Genomic DNA, 15,170 nt, shown 5'->3' with positions numbered 1-15,170 from the left:
ACCTCAGGTTTTCTTCGAAAACAGCCGAGCTAAAAATGACAATGATATAGTCATTTGTTGTTTATAAACAATATCTATATATTGTTTGCTTAAATGCAATTGTAAATTCATTTTCACCCGGTTTCATTTCAGTCTTATTTGTTAACAATATTTATTTAAATTAAGTATGCTTAAATGAAATTGTAAAGGAAACAAGCAAATTTATATCAAATTCAGACAGTTTGGAAACATGCAGATGCAGGTTTATTGTATACATAAATCCTCTTTCTGAAAATAATTTCTACATGTTGCATTTAATTTAAAAGATTCGCATTTCAATTGTGTGTTATAATTTAAATCTGAACAGTGCCCGACGCGCGCAAATCTTGTCACCTGAACATCTTATGTTCAATGAGAAATAACCCGTCCCATAATTTACTGTACTATTTTGCATTTCCGAAAAATGGAATATGTTTGTGTTAATGAAATTCTTAAATACACTTCCTATTGGCCAGATAATTATTTTTAATTTGAATGTGTGATTATATGGGATTATCAGATATACATATACTAGAAAGGAAGTATCCAGATATTTAATGGGGTCAGGCTGATATATGCATGTATTTGAACGTGACATGATGTCAGCACATCGTGGCAATATATGAGCACTGAAGTTATTTACCCTTTGCATGCTGGGAAATTTTTCGTCTGCTTAAATGTGGTATGCTGAATTTCTTAAATCAGCATTTTCTTCCATTTTTTTTTTCAAAGAATACTTTCAGAATGGCAAACAGTTTGGATCCAGATGAGACGACACGTTCTGTGGTGTCTCATCTGGATCCAAACTGTTTACAAAGACCTTTGAAATTCGGTTCCAGCACTGAAAGAGTAAACCAGTTTCATAGCTGGGATCCCATGATCGATGTTAAATCGGAGTTACAATGTACAATGTAGTCATACATCTGCATGTAGGAAGAATTTCTTCTTTTGTCCCACTGATTTGTTAGCTAGACCACAGGATGATACAGCAGTTCATTTGTATGAATAATCTTTTGCAGTGAAAATAAGAACAAAAGCTGGGTTTTTGTCAATATCTTTTATTGCGTTCACAAATAAAATATTAAGTCCTAAAAAATATAACAGATTTTTATTTAAAAAAAAACAGTTACTTTTTTCTTAATAATGATACAAATGTACCAATGATTGCAGATGTCTTACTGGCAAAAATAATACATAATTTATTTTGTTGTTGATGTGAAGAGTTTAAAGATATATACAAAAAGGAGCAACGTTTTCAAGTTTTGACAATTTATTTCAAATCAGTCGATTATTACAATCTGTGATGTATATGTCATAGTTATCATGGTAGAAATCTTTTAAGCAAAAATTAAACTTAAAATAATTGAAACTATTTACAAACAACAATATCACAGTCATGGTAGTCATCATTGACATCAGTGATGTCCATTTCACTTCTCATTTCTATCTAATTAATTAAGTATTACAAAATTTCAAACAAGTAAACAAACCAAACAAATATTTCTCAATATCTTATAAAACAAACAAAAATACAAAAACATGTTAGCACCTGCTGTAGTCAACCAAATCCAAATGGCCCGAACACAGACTGCATTACTGTAAAAAAAAGGGGCTGTCAGTTGTACTGGCAGCCATTGTGTGACATTGACCTTTGACCTAGTGACCTAAAAATCAATAGGTCATCTGCCGGTCATCATCATGCATAACCAATGTCTCTATGAAGTTTCGTGATGCCAGGCCTAAGCGTTATTGAATTATCATCTGGAAACCATTTTACCCCCCCCCCCCCCCCCCCTGAAAAAAAAATTTGAAATTTTTTTCGCATTTTTGGAAGATAATGTAATAAATGACAACATCCCCACACTATACACCCCTCTTCACTCCACCCATCCCTCCTTTGTTCTTGAAATTGAGAGTCCCTTCACCTTTAAAAAGAAAATAGATGAGCAGTCTGCACCCGCAAGGCGGTGCTCTTGTATGTTTTATCACAGGAACTGTGCGAGTGTTAATTTTTCTTTTCTGCTGACCTGGTTTTTTACCAGTGGGTGCGTGGTGCAACTATGATTTACTGTCCGTTGGTTGAGGTCAAGTAACCTGGTTTTTGAATAGGTTGGCGCCTGAATCTATTTAACAGTTACTGTCTTTGCTGGTCAGTCATGGTATTATTTTGGGTTTTTATACGCCCGTCTATGACGGGACGTATTATGGTATACCCCGCGTCCGTCTGTCCGTCCGTCCGTCCGTCCGTCCGTCCGTCTGTTAATGTCGTACGCTACGTCAAATATCCTTTGACAGATTTTCTTCAAATTTTAACACAATCTTAATATTGATAAACCCTGATCCCCTTTCGTTTTTGACGGAATTCTGAATTGTCGTTCCAGAGTTATGGGACTTTGTTCGTCAAAATTTCGTGATTTCATTGAATGTCCTACTGTAGCTCAAATATCCTTCGATGGATTTTTTTCAAATTTCAACACAATCTTAATATTGATAAACCCTGATCCCCTTTCGTTTTTGACGGAATTCTGAATTGTCGTTCCAGAGTTATGGGACTTTGTTCGTCAAAATTTCGTGATTTCCATGCTCATGTACTTATAAAATAAACCATGTATTCAAATACAAATAAACTGAAGTAAAAAAATGATTCAAAGGGTTATTTATTACCTTACTACTTCATTGGCGAACGACGGGCGTATCATGCGCTCATGGCGCAGCTTTTATTGTAACTTGGAATTGCGTATGTGTTTCTGACACAATACTCGCCGGAACCAACTAAGGCAGCCCGCAGTTTGTTATATTGAACTTGAACTAGTGTGTACAGAGTGTCAACCAAGTCTGTCAAGGGCTTGGATTTCTAATCAAAGGCCTTATTAAGGGCATGGTTGATGGATTCACAGTTATTGTTGGTACAGTAGCTGTCAACTTTATCATCTGAAGATAGATCACTAACCTTTGTCTTAAGTTGTGGTCATTGTCGGTCTTGGAAATTATGAATGCACAAAGTCAGCCATCCGCTGTAGGCTTCCACCTACAACTTTGAAACTATATATGTACATGCACCTTGATGAGTTCTACACACCACACCCAGTTTTGGGTCACTAGGTCAAAGGTCAAGGTCACTGTGACCTCTAAAATAAAAAATGACAAGCTTTCGCCGCTGAGCATTGGCACCCGTTATGCGGTGCTCTTGTTTGATTTTCATGTGATTCACATTTAAAAAACAAGAGAACTTAAATTCTAAAACATAATCTAAGACAGTGTGTTAAAATATTGATTATTATGCAATAATGCCCCAACAAAAAAATGTGGACCTTGTGTCTCCTTAACATGATATAAAAACTGATGATATTTATGCCCCCCTTCGAAGAAGAGGGGGTATATTGTTTTGCTCATGTCTGTCTGTCCATCCATATGTCCGTCCACCAGATGGTTTCCGGATGATAACTCAAGAACGCTTAGGCCTAGGATCATGAAACTTCATAGGTACATTGATAAGGACTCCAAGATGACCTCTATTGATTTTCAGGTCACTAGGTCAAATGTCATGGTCACAGTGACCCGAAATAGTAAAATGGTTTCCGGATGATAACTCAAGAACGCTTATGCCTAGGATCTTGAAACTTGATAGGTACATTGATCATGACTCGCAGATGACCCCTATTGATTTTCAGGTCACTAGGTCACAGGTCAAGGTCACGTTGACCCGAAATAGTAAAATGGTTTCCGGATGATAACTCAAGAATGCTTATGCCTAGGATCATGAAACTTGATAGGTAGATTGATCATGACTCGCAGTTGACCACTATTGATTTTCAGGTCACTACATCAAAGGTCACGGTGACCCGAAATAGTAAAATGGTTTCCGGATGATAACTCAAGAACGCTTATGGCTAAGTTCATGAAACTTCAAAGGTACATTGATCATGACTCGCAGATGACCTTTATTGATTTTGAGGTCATTAGGTCAAAGGTCAAGGTCACGGTGACCCGAAATAGTAAAATGGTTTCTGGATGATATCTCCAGAACGCATATGGCTATGATCATGAAACTTCATAGGTACATTGATCATGACTCGCAGATGACCCCTATTGATTTAGGTCACTAGGTCAAAGGTCAAGATCACAGTTACAAAAAACATACACAATGGCTGTCACTACAACGGAGAGCCCATATGGGGGGCATGCATGTTTCACAAACAGCCCTTGTTATATAAGCCTAATGAAATAAAATAAACAAAATAGACTAATGCAGCTTTCTCTTTTGTGCTAATGGCTCCCATTCACAGGTATTAACTTGACGGTAATGTTCATTTGTACTTGAACCCTGTTACACATCCAAACTCGCGCATGTGGCTGTCTATTTAATAGGACCCTTGCTTGGTACATGAATCAATGTATTGGGCAAGTGATAGGACCCTTGCTTGGAACATGAATCAATGTATTGGGCAAGTGATAGGACCCTTGCTTGGTACATGAATCAATGTATTGGGCAAGTGATAGGACCCTTGCTTGGTACATGAATCACTGTATTGGGCAAGTGATAGGACCCTTGCTTGGTGCATGAATCAATGTATCAAGCAAGTGATAGGACCCTTGCTTGGTACATGAATCACTGTATTGGGCAAGTGATAGGACCCTTGCTTGGTACATGAATCACTGTATTGGGCAAGTGAAAGGACCCTTGCTTGGTACATGAATCACTGTATTGGGCAAGTGATAGGACCCTTGCTTGGTACATGAATCACTGTATTGGGCAAGTGATAGGACCCTTGCTTGGTACATGAATCACTGTATTGGGCAAGTGATAGGACCCTTGCTTGGTACATGAATCACTGTATTGGGCAAGTGACTTTATATTTGTTTATCATGTTACTCTTCAACGTTGTGTTTAGATTCTTAAGCTATTCTGTCCTACTCTTTGTGTGTAATGTGAATAACAGTATTTTATAATCTGGCCATTCTATATACGAAATGCATGAGGTCCTTCATGCCTTAGGTTATATGTGAATACCTTGACAGTGTACCTTCAAAAAATTGTAACTGTTTGGTATGTTGACTCACAACCAAACTTGCTTGACTTGATATTCGCAAGTACCAGAAAACTTGCTTATTTGACTTGTTTGTTTTACAAGATTTTCTGTTGGAAGGTCCATCCATATTTGTTTTTCCAGCCTGTAACATTATGAAGTTGAATGTCTTAAAATATTGTTAGCCATTTTTCTATACCAATATACAGTCCAACCCCTCTTAAGCAGCCAGTCATGGGAAACGGCCAAATTGTCTACTTAAGCAGGGTGGCCTATTAAGGCACATTGGGTCATTGTCGACCTGAAATGGCTTGAAGTCACCTGGGGTAGACTAGAAGCCGATTCATGTCGCCCTGACATCTGACAATTTATTGTTTGAAAAAGTCACTTATTTTGGTCTGTTTAGGGGATGTCTCCACACGCATTTCAACAAACAAGTCCTCGATGTGCATCTAACATTCATCGATCCTTGACCCTTACGCAAAGCAACGTCCTTCAGACTGCTCAGATACTCTGCAACCTGAGAGTCACATTTTTAGGTTCACTGGTGTCTTGTTCCTCGGTTTCAACACTTCCACAGTTAGTGGACTCACCATTATTCAACATCTCAAACGCGGCCCCTTTCCCAGTTGGTCATATTGTTATCACACGTATGCACTGCCTTGCCAATTTCAACTAAATCACTAAATTTACAATCAAACAGATCCCTGGCCATCTTAACCCTTTGCATGCTGGGAAATTTGTCGTCTGCTAAAATGTCGTCTGCAGAATTTCTAAAATTAGCATTTTCTTCGATTTTTTTCAAAGAATACTATCAGAATAGCAAACAGTTTGGATCCTGATGAGACGCCACGTTCTGTAGCGTCTCATCTGGATCCAAACTGTTTGCAAAGGCCTTTAAAATTCAGCTCCAGCGCTTTAAGGGTTAAGCCACACACCTTGAAATTAAATACATGTTAATCAATACATATTGATGCAATTTGAAAGTGTGCAAAATTGTCATTAAATCCTAGTTAGCAAGTAATTGTCCCCTACCGGTTTCACAGGACTTATGGTTTGCGCTCTGTGTGTCCGTGAGTCTGTGAATCTGTCACACTTTTCTGGATCCTGCGATGACTTTTAAAGTTCTTCATATTTTTTCATGAAACTTGAAACATGGATAGATTTAAATATGGAGATTATGCACATCATTTCATTTTGTTCCTACATCAAGAATTCTGGTTGCTATGGCAACAACTATTAAAACTTAAACAATTCTGACAATGGTGGAGTTTCACTGTTAAGGGACAATATTGCTTGGCAATATCTCTTGTTAGTTAAGTCATTAATAAAGTTTCCAACATGTGCAATTGTTTATTCTGCTTACCTAAGTTCCTAACTGCTTGCTGCTTGGTGGTTTTGATCAAACTTTCACACGTGAAAAAAAACAGTTTGAGTGACAAATTTGGAAGAGTTATGGCCCGTATTTCTGTTAACCTCAGCATAATATAATATATTCTGGGCTATTGGTTTGGTGAAGTCTTAACTCCTTTTTAATGGTGTAGTGTTGTTGGGTTAAGGGTTGTTGTGTTTCGTTCTGGTTAGCATGCCCAAGTGCAGTGGGGGTAGGTTGATTGGGGAACGGGCCTCAGTTTTGAAGGACACTAGACTGCGCCACCATTACGCCGCCTAGCAGGTCTTCCCCGGGGCAACTTTTAACGATCATTTTATCCTTGTATTTTCAGCAAAAATTAATGATGCAGTATTCATCATACAAGCACTATAGACCTAAAGTCCCCAACATACATGTACCAGTCCTGTATTTTATCTAAAAGATTTCAGATAATTCATGACTTTGTCGGTTCTGGCCGGGGCAGGTTCTTTATGTTATGTTATGTTCTTTACCATTATAGGGTCTGCCCGTGCTTTAAAGGAAGAGATTTAGTAGTAATGGTCTGCAACATTATTTTTTTCCCAGCAAGAGGTTATGTTGGCCTCAAGAACCAAAATGTGTGCTTGAGTTTGGCCCTCTGGCGATCCTGAATGTCAAGACTCCTTCTCTAGGATAGGCATACTTACCCCCACCTTTCCTGTGGGTCTACCTGAGATTGATCCCCCCATGCCACCCTCCTCACTACTTTCCGCCCCATGCCCATACCCCAGGGCCTCATCAAATAATGTGGTGTTCTGACTAAAATCTAATAATCTCATATCTCCTGAAGTTCAGTGGCCGTCTTATTACAACCCCCAAAGTGTCTGGGAATAAGTTCCCAGCATTTCCAAGGATTTTGACAATTGCCTTTGCCAATTTTTCCCCCACCCCTGAAATATTTGTTAATCTATTGGGAGGGTCAAAGTTTACATGCACTCTTCTGGGGGATACTGGTGACGCTGGTGGGGTATGTCTACTTCCCATATCCATTTCAAATTAAGAATTACGGTAAATGAGAAAAAATTACTTCAATAAACAACCTAGAAGTTAAAAGACCCAGAAATTTTTAAATAAAAAAGTGTGTTACAATGACAATTAAAAACCTTTTCTTAAAGAAATAAGCTTACTACCAAATGCCAACCTACCTCGTCAACTTAAGCCCTCTATTAGGGTTACAACAACAAATATGACCGACAAGGATGAGTAAACAGGTGGCAGAGAAAGTCATACTCGTACAATTCAAAGTTTGGTGGAAATTGTTTACTGGACCAAAACAGGGGTATAGCGTCGAAAAATTAACGTCCAAATTCTTCACGTAGTGTGGATGGTTAAATCTAATAACCAAAACATCAGCCTGGAACACATGGCCGACCAAAAGACGAAACCTGAAACACACTAGACACTAAATCCAACTTCTGACACCAATGTTGTGTTTTGTTCCGGTTAGCTTTTGGTGTGTGGGCTACTGGTAGTCTAAACAGGAAAGTAAAAGGTGGATAACTTACACAAGTGCGTCTTTGGTCTTCTTGATTACAGCAACTGCTCCCTTCAACGCCTTGTCTTCTTTTTTCATCCATCATGAGGTTCAGGACCCACTTATCCAGAGGAATTAGGCCGGCATCCACTAACATTAAATTGTAACTGGTTCCCATGCGCGCAGTCGAATGGTGCCTGGCACTACAGGGTTTCTGGGTGAGTCATGCTGATGCCAGAAATGCTCTAGCGGGCGTGTCTGGGCGTTGAAACATTTCCAATTTCACCCTCTCTGGACTGAACTGGATAGCGAGAGCCCTCTGTTTGACAGGGCTAATCATCTTCAATTTTCCCTGTGTTGACATGGGAGTTGCAAACAGCTCATCCGGGGTAAGGTAGAACTCAAACACTGTATTTGGTGTCTTAAATAGTTCCTCTTTGTCCAGGTCAACCTCCTTGACTTCCTTGGTCCCTTTGTTTGACACAAGGAACTGCCTTTGTTCAACATCAATACGGATGTCTTTCGACTCTTTCCTTGGCTGGTAATCCTTTTTTATGCCCCTGAAGGAGGGCATATAGTGATCGCACTGTCCGTCTGTCTGTCCATCACACTTAGCATTTAGGTTTCGAAAAAAATGCTCATATCTTCTATGTCACTTCAGATGTAACCTTCATATTTGGTATGCATTTGTATATGGACAAGGCCATCCATACACACACAAATTTCGACCCCCTTGACCTTGAACTTAGGGTCCGCGTTTAGGTTTAGAAGTCTGTGTTAAGGTTTCGAAAAATGCTCATAACTACTTTCAAAGCATTTGTTGGGTGCATATGTCATCCGATGGAGACAGCTTTTTTTCTAAATGTTAGCTAAAAGTTAGAAATAAAGGGGTCATTGCCAGGTTAAAGTAGAAGTAGTGTTGTGGCTTTATATGTTGCGGACATTTCATGTTGCTTAAAAATGGATTTAGAAGTGATTTATATAATTCATACAAATTCATGGGACAAATCCTTAAATATGCAAAAATCAATTAGTAAGAAAATTAAATTTCTTTAAGTCTCAACATTTTCATGAACTGTAGGATACATGTCCCACCTGTTATGATTTCTCGTCAGAACACTAATGAGTAGACAGGAAAGAGTCCCATATATGTACATGTACTCAGATCAATATTTCCTGTTGTATTTTTATTTACACTTGTCACCTTAAATTTGTGTTTCATTTTGTTTCAGAAATTTGCTCATAACTCGAGCATATTTAATCAGAAAAAATACATGTCACTTTACACTTTAGACTTATTAAATGGGATAAGGTTACAGTAAATGGTTTCAGTACATAAAAAGGTCATTATCTCTTAAAAGTGCATTATTATTCAGAAGGATAATATTGGTAGTTATATTTTCTTTTTATTAACAATATTTTAGGGGAAAAGTATGTTGAGTACTGACATTAATGTTAGAGAACATGACATTAAAGTCACATCTTGCTTTAAGAAAGTTTTCAAAATAATCCACCATAATAATGGAAAACCAAAAATCAGCCAAAAAGAAAAATACTCTTGTAGGATGAATGACAAGTTCTTGTTAGTAACAAACGGACTACATACATTAATTTACACTGTAATTTAGATAATACAAAGCATTTGTAATTGTTACCTGCAGCACCTTAACAAGCACCAACTAATAATTAGCTGCCCTTGCACAACTAAAAAATATATCAAATTGAACAAACATAAAGATTTAGTCAAAATGTGTCAAGGTTCCAAGTGATGCCAGCATAGTAAGCCATTCCAAGCACTTTTATGTAGTAGTTTGTATGTCAAGTTTGATTGTTTAATCCAGACAAATATGTTTGGAGATCATAGGATTAACAGAATGAATGACAGACATCCCCCTTAAAAAAAAATCCAGTGGTAAATATTTCTGGTAGATTTTTAATTAAGATCAATCCTAATGCATTATAGAGTAACTATTCAATGATTATTATTGACTTAAAATTATTAAAAACAAATGAACAGAGACTTATTGGTTGCACAAAGGTTACTAGCTTTAATAATTTTAATAAGAAAGATTGTTTTCATAAATTCATGTTCCTAAAATTGAACACTATTGTTTTGCATGTACATTATCAAAAAAGAATTGTCTGTTCAGTGTTACACAAATTATTAGAAAGGTCTTGTTAAAAATGTAGAGATATTTTTCAATTGGAGAATCCAATAAATAATACTATATGCATTTGAAGATGCTGAAAGTAATTTGTTGTTTATCTTGACAACTTTTAACCCATTACACTACTGCAACCACATTCCTTTTGTCAGAAAAAAAACTTAATTTATTTAATAGAAACTGAATAGAAAATAATGTCTAGATAATACTTCCTTGATGTAATCATTTCAATGTACTTGTAATTGTTAAAGCTACCGGTATATACAAGTTTACACACATATTTAAAATCAATATAAAACACATCAAATTATGTCATTTTTTTTACATAAATATTGCCGCAACTAACTTATTGGCCATTTCAACATCCATATTCTCCAAAACCATTGAATTAAGTAAAACATTTAAAGTCTGTATTTAACTTTTTTGTATACCCATATCTATCTGGTGCTCTTCGGTGCCTGTTCGATCTACGTAGACTGCTCGGTCTAGCGAACATCTCAATCATGGTTTGGTCTGTGTCGTTCTTTTCTGTATCCCCATAACGCTCTGGTGCCTTTCTATGCCTTATCGACCTACGAAGAGCCTTGTTGGGCCTGGGGGAGAGGAATGGTAACAGTGAGAAATAATACAGACAAAAATGAGAAGCTTTATTACAATAATAGCACTAAAAACAAATCATTTAACAAATTCAACCATTAAAAGTAATCAATAACAACATCAACTAATAAGCAAAACTCAATAATAAATAACAATAGGCAAAGAGCTACCCATAAGCACAAAATAAAAAAGTTGCTACTATTTTACTTTTTATACGCCCGTATAAAATACGGGACGTATTATGTGAAACCCCTTGGCGGCGGGCGGGCGGCGGGCGGGCGGCGGGCGGCGGGCGGAAGGCATCACTTTGTCCGGACTCTAATTCAAATTGTATTCATCCGATCTTCACCAAACTTGGTCAGCAGTTGCATCTAGTTGATATCTAGGCCAAGTTCGAATATGGGTCATGCCGGGTCAAAAACTAGGTCATAGGGTCAATAAGTGCATTTTCAAAGGGGCCACTTTGTCCGGACTCTATTTCAAATTGTATTCATCCGATCTTCACCAAACTTGGTCAGCAGTTGCATCTAGTTGATATATAGGCCAAGTTCGAATATGGGTCATGCCGGGTCAAAAACTAGGTCATAGGGTCAATTAGTGCATTTTCAACGGCGCCACTTTGTCCGGACTCTAATTCAAATTGTATTCATCCGATCTTCACCAAACTTGGTCAGAAGTTGTATCTAGACAATATCTAGGTCAAGTTCGAATATGGGTCATGCTGGGTCAAAAACTAGGTCACAGGGTCACTTAGTGCATTTCAAGCATTTAGCATGGTGTCCACTCTCTAATTGAAGTAGTTTTCATCCAATCTTCACCAAACTTGGTCAGAAGTTGTATCTAGACAGTATTTAGGTCAAGTTGGAATATGGGTCATTCCAGGTCAAAAACTAGGTCACAGGGTCACTTAAACCATTTCAAGCATTTAGCAAGTGCTCTCTAATTGAGTTTTCATCCGATCTTCACCAACTTTGGTCAGAAGTTGTGTCTAGACAATATCTACATGTAGGTCAAGTTCAAATATGGGTCTTGCCAGGTTAAAAACTAGGTCACGAGGTCCCGTAGTGCATTTCAAGCATTTAGCATGGTGTCTGCTCTCTAATTGAAGTAGTTTTCATCAGATCTTCACCAACTTTGGTCAGAAGTTGTGTCTAGATGATATGTAGGTCAAGTTCAAATATGGGTCATGGTAAAGTTATCAAGTTGTCCAAAGTCTTAAAACGGGCGTATCTTGTGACAGTTTGGCACTCTTGTTAGTATTTATGGTTGTCATACCTTATCTCTCTGGCTCTCTTCTGGTCCTTGTAGACCTACTGTAATATATAATACGTAAAGTATATTATTCCATGTGGTAAATAACACTTGATATCTCAATTAACAACAAGTAGCAAGAACAAATATGAATTATAAATTCAACACTTGAGTTAAAAAACAATTAATTAATAACAATATTGACTCATTGACAAAACTTAACAGTGAGAAATAATCAGACAAAAATGAGAAGCTTTATTACAATAACAGCACTAAAAAAAAATCATTTAACAAATTCAACCATTAAAAGTAATGAATAACAATATCAACTCATAAGCAAAACTCAATAATAAATAACAATAGGCAAAGAGCTACCCATAAGCACAAAATAAAAAAGTTGCTACCAAGTATAAACTGACTTAACAATACACATAAATTACTTTATAAAAATATGTTAATTAATTTAACATGCAATAACAACTGCAAAGTAAAACTTAAAACTAACAACATTTTGAAACGGCATCGGCGGGTGTGGGGCATCTTGATAGGTGGAAAGATCACCCTGTAAATAAAAACAGAAAAAATATTAATGAATTGTTTACCATCACCTGTTTACAAATACAAACGTTTACACTATCTGAGTGTTTACAACTGAACGGATAGAAATGTTAGCTTTAAGCAAATATACCATTATTTTTCAGGCTGAATTTGGATATATTTTTTAAGTTGTCTGAATCATGTCATGGATCAATGACTAAATACGATAATTTAGTTGAGTCAATAATGCTTGCTTAATGCTAAAAACAATAATGCCCCATATTTCTTAAGTTTACAAGCCCCGTATTGACTTGTGAAACGAACATACACACATTTGTATACTCCAAGGCATAAACACCTAGACGTATTACCGAGTTTTTACAGTTGTCATATAAGTATTCTTACCAAATGGCTGTCAGTTGTATTACTCAATCACCTCAGTTGATGACTTCATTCCGTCCATGTGCCTCTGAAGTATCTATATCACAAAGCCTTGCACTGAAAGATGTGCTCAGATCTTAAAAATGGGCCTTTTGATAGACTACTTATCTTGGTTTCACAAAGTGGCATACAGTACAATTAAAATTTATCAAACATTATTCTGAGTTCAATTTTCATCCCAAATTGTTATCAGTTGAATATTTCTTGCAATCTTACCTCGACGAGAACGTCTTCTTCACTCTCTAAGTAGCTTTACGTTGTATAACGCCAGCGTTTGGCTTATGTCTTCTACCATGGACAGCAGGATTTCAACAGTTCTTTAAAGTAAGTTTCACATCACATCAGTATGCAGAAAACAGATCTTATTTGAATATTATTGAAATGAATGATGTCCCTGCAGCTCAAGGTGGGATGGCATTACAAGGAAATAAAAAAAACTTCCAAAGCCTATTTAATTAAATTGTTGGATCAATGCAAACTGGTTAAGCAACCATAAGTAACCAAAACTTGAGCTAGTTATAATAAAAGCATTATGGGATTTCAATATTTGGGGGCTTTTTATGTGGGAAGCCAGTCTTTATTAAGCAAATTGTCATACAAACGTGTCAGTTTATGTATGTTTTACTTGCTTAAATACTATTATTGTTTTAGTCAGTGCTTTAATCTGAAGTACGAATTATAAACATTTAACACAGGAAGTAACATCATGGTCATGCAGTGACAGTACATTATTGTGTAGTGAGGCAAGGGGACTTACTAAGATCTGTAATTATACGCCACTTTTTTAAAACTGGACATATTAAAGTTTCACCCACTGCCGGGCAGGGGGCAGCGGCGTCCACAGCAGTGTCCGCTCTCTAATTATCACCCGCCAGAGGCGGAGGGATATTGTTATTGGTGTTGTCCGTCCGGCCGTCCGGCTGTCCTTCCGTCTGTCCGGCACTTTTGTGTCCGGAGCCATATCTTGGAAGTGCTTTTGTGGATTTCATTGAAACTTGGTATGAGTATATATATGCATAAGAGGATGATGCACGCCAAATGGCATTGTACACCATCTGTTAAAAAAAGAGTTATGGCCATTTGTATCTTGAAAAAATGCTTTTTACTATAGGCACTTTTGTGTCCGGAGCCATATCTTGGAAGTGCTTTGGTGGATTTCATTGAAACTTTGTATGAGTATATATATGGATAAGAGGATGATGCCCGCCAAATGGCATTGTACACCATCTGTTAAAAACAGAGTTATGGCCCTTTGTATCTTGAAAAAATGCTTTTTACTATAGGCACTTTTGTGTCCAGAGCCATATCTTGGAAGTGCTTTGGCGGATTTCATTGAAACTTGGTATGAGTATATATATATATGCATAAGAGGATGATGCAGGCCAAATGGAATTGTATACCATCTGTTAAAAACAGAGTTATGGCCCTTTGTATCTTGAAAAAATACTTTTTACTATAGGCACTTTTGTGTCCGGAGCCATATCTTGGAAGTGCTTTTGCGGATTTCATTGAAACTTGGTATGAGTATATATATGGATAAGAGGATGATGCACGCCAAATGGCATTGTACTCCATCTGGTAATTACAGAGTAATGGCCCTTTGTATCTTCAAAATAATGCTATTTTAGTGTCAAATATAACACTTTTGTGTCCAGAAGTATATAGGCGGGGGATATCAATTCAACGAATTTGCTTGTTCAAATAGTTTTCATCCGATTTTCACCAAACTTGGTCAGAAGTTGTATCTAGACAATATCTAGGATAAGTTCGAATATGGGTCATGCTGGGTCAAAAACTAGGTCATGGGGTCACTAAGTGCATTTCAAGGATGTTGCATGGTGTCCGCTCTCAAATTTAAGTAGTTTTCATCCGATCCTCACCAAATTTGGTCAGAAGTTGTGTCTAAATGATATCTAGGTCAAGTTCAAATATAGGTCATTCGGGGTCAAAAACTAGATCACGAGGTCTTTAAGTGCAGTTCATGAATTTAGCATGGTGTCCACTCTCTAATTATTCCCCGCCATAGACGGAGTGATATTGTTTTGGCGTTGTCCGTCCTGAGCCATATCTTGGAAGTGCTTTGGCAGATTTCATTATTCCCACGCTTTTCAAAAAGCGTGGGAATATTGTGGTCATCTCCGGCGTCTGTCTGTCCGTCCTGGACACTATCTCCTCCTACACCATAAGCACTAGAACCTTGAAACTAATACACATGGTAGCTATGAGCATATGTGCGACCCTGCACTATT

At 37.3% G+C, this 15,170-nt stretch overlaps 1 protein-coding gene and 1 long non-coding RNA gene across 2 annotated transcripts in view; one reads left to right on the top strand and one right to left on the bottom strand.

Moving 5' to 3' along the window:
• Positions 1–15,170, top strand: part of LOC127856425 (zinc finger protein 432-like) — a 205,341-nt gene that overhangs the window by 186,789 nt on the left and 3,382 nt on the right. The window lies entirely within an intron of this gene.
• Positions 9,448–13,975, bottom strand: LOC127856432 (uncharacterized). Its single transcript, XR_008038026.1, has 5 exons — positions 13,138–13,975; positions 12,886–12,978; positions 12,449–12,505; positions 11,968–12,005; positions 9,448–10,688 (listed from the first exon to the last, which is right to left on the bottom strand). It is a non-coding gene; the product is annotated as an uncharacterized LOC127856432 (long non-coding RNA).

Source organism: Dreissena polymorpha, chromosome 13 (assembly GCF_020536995.1).
Source record: "Dreissena polymorpha isolate Duluth1 chromosome 13, UMN_Dpol_1.0, whole genome shotgun sequence".
NCBI classification, from domain to species: Eukaryota; Metazoa; Mollusca; class Bivalvia; order Myida; family Dreissenidae; genus Dreissena; species Dreissena polymorpha.
The sequence above is the reverse complement of the archived record's forward strand: the minus strand, read 5'-3'. Positions and strand labels throughout refer to the sequence as shown.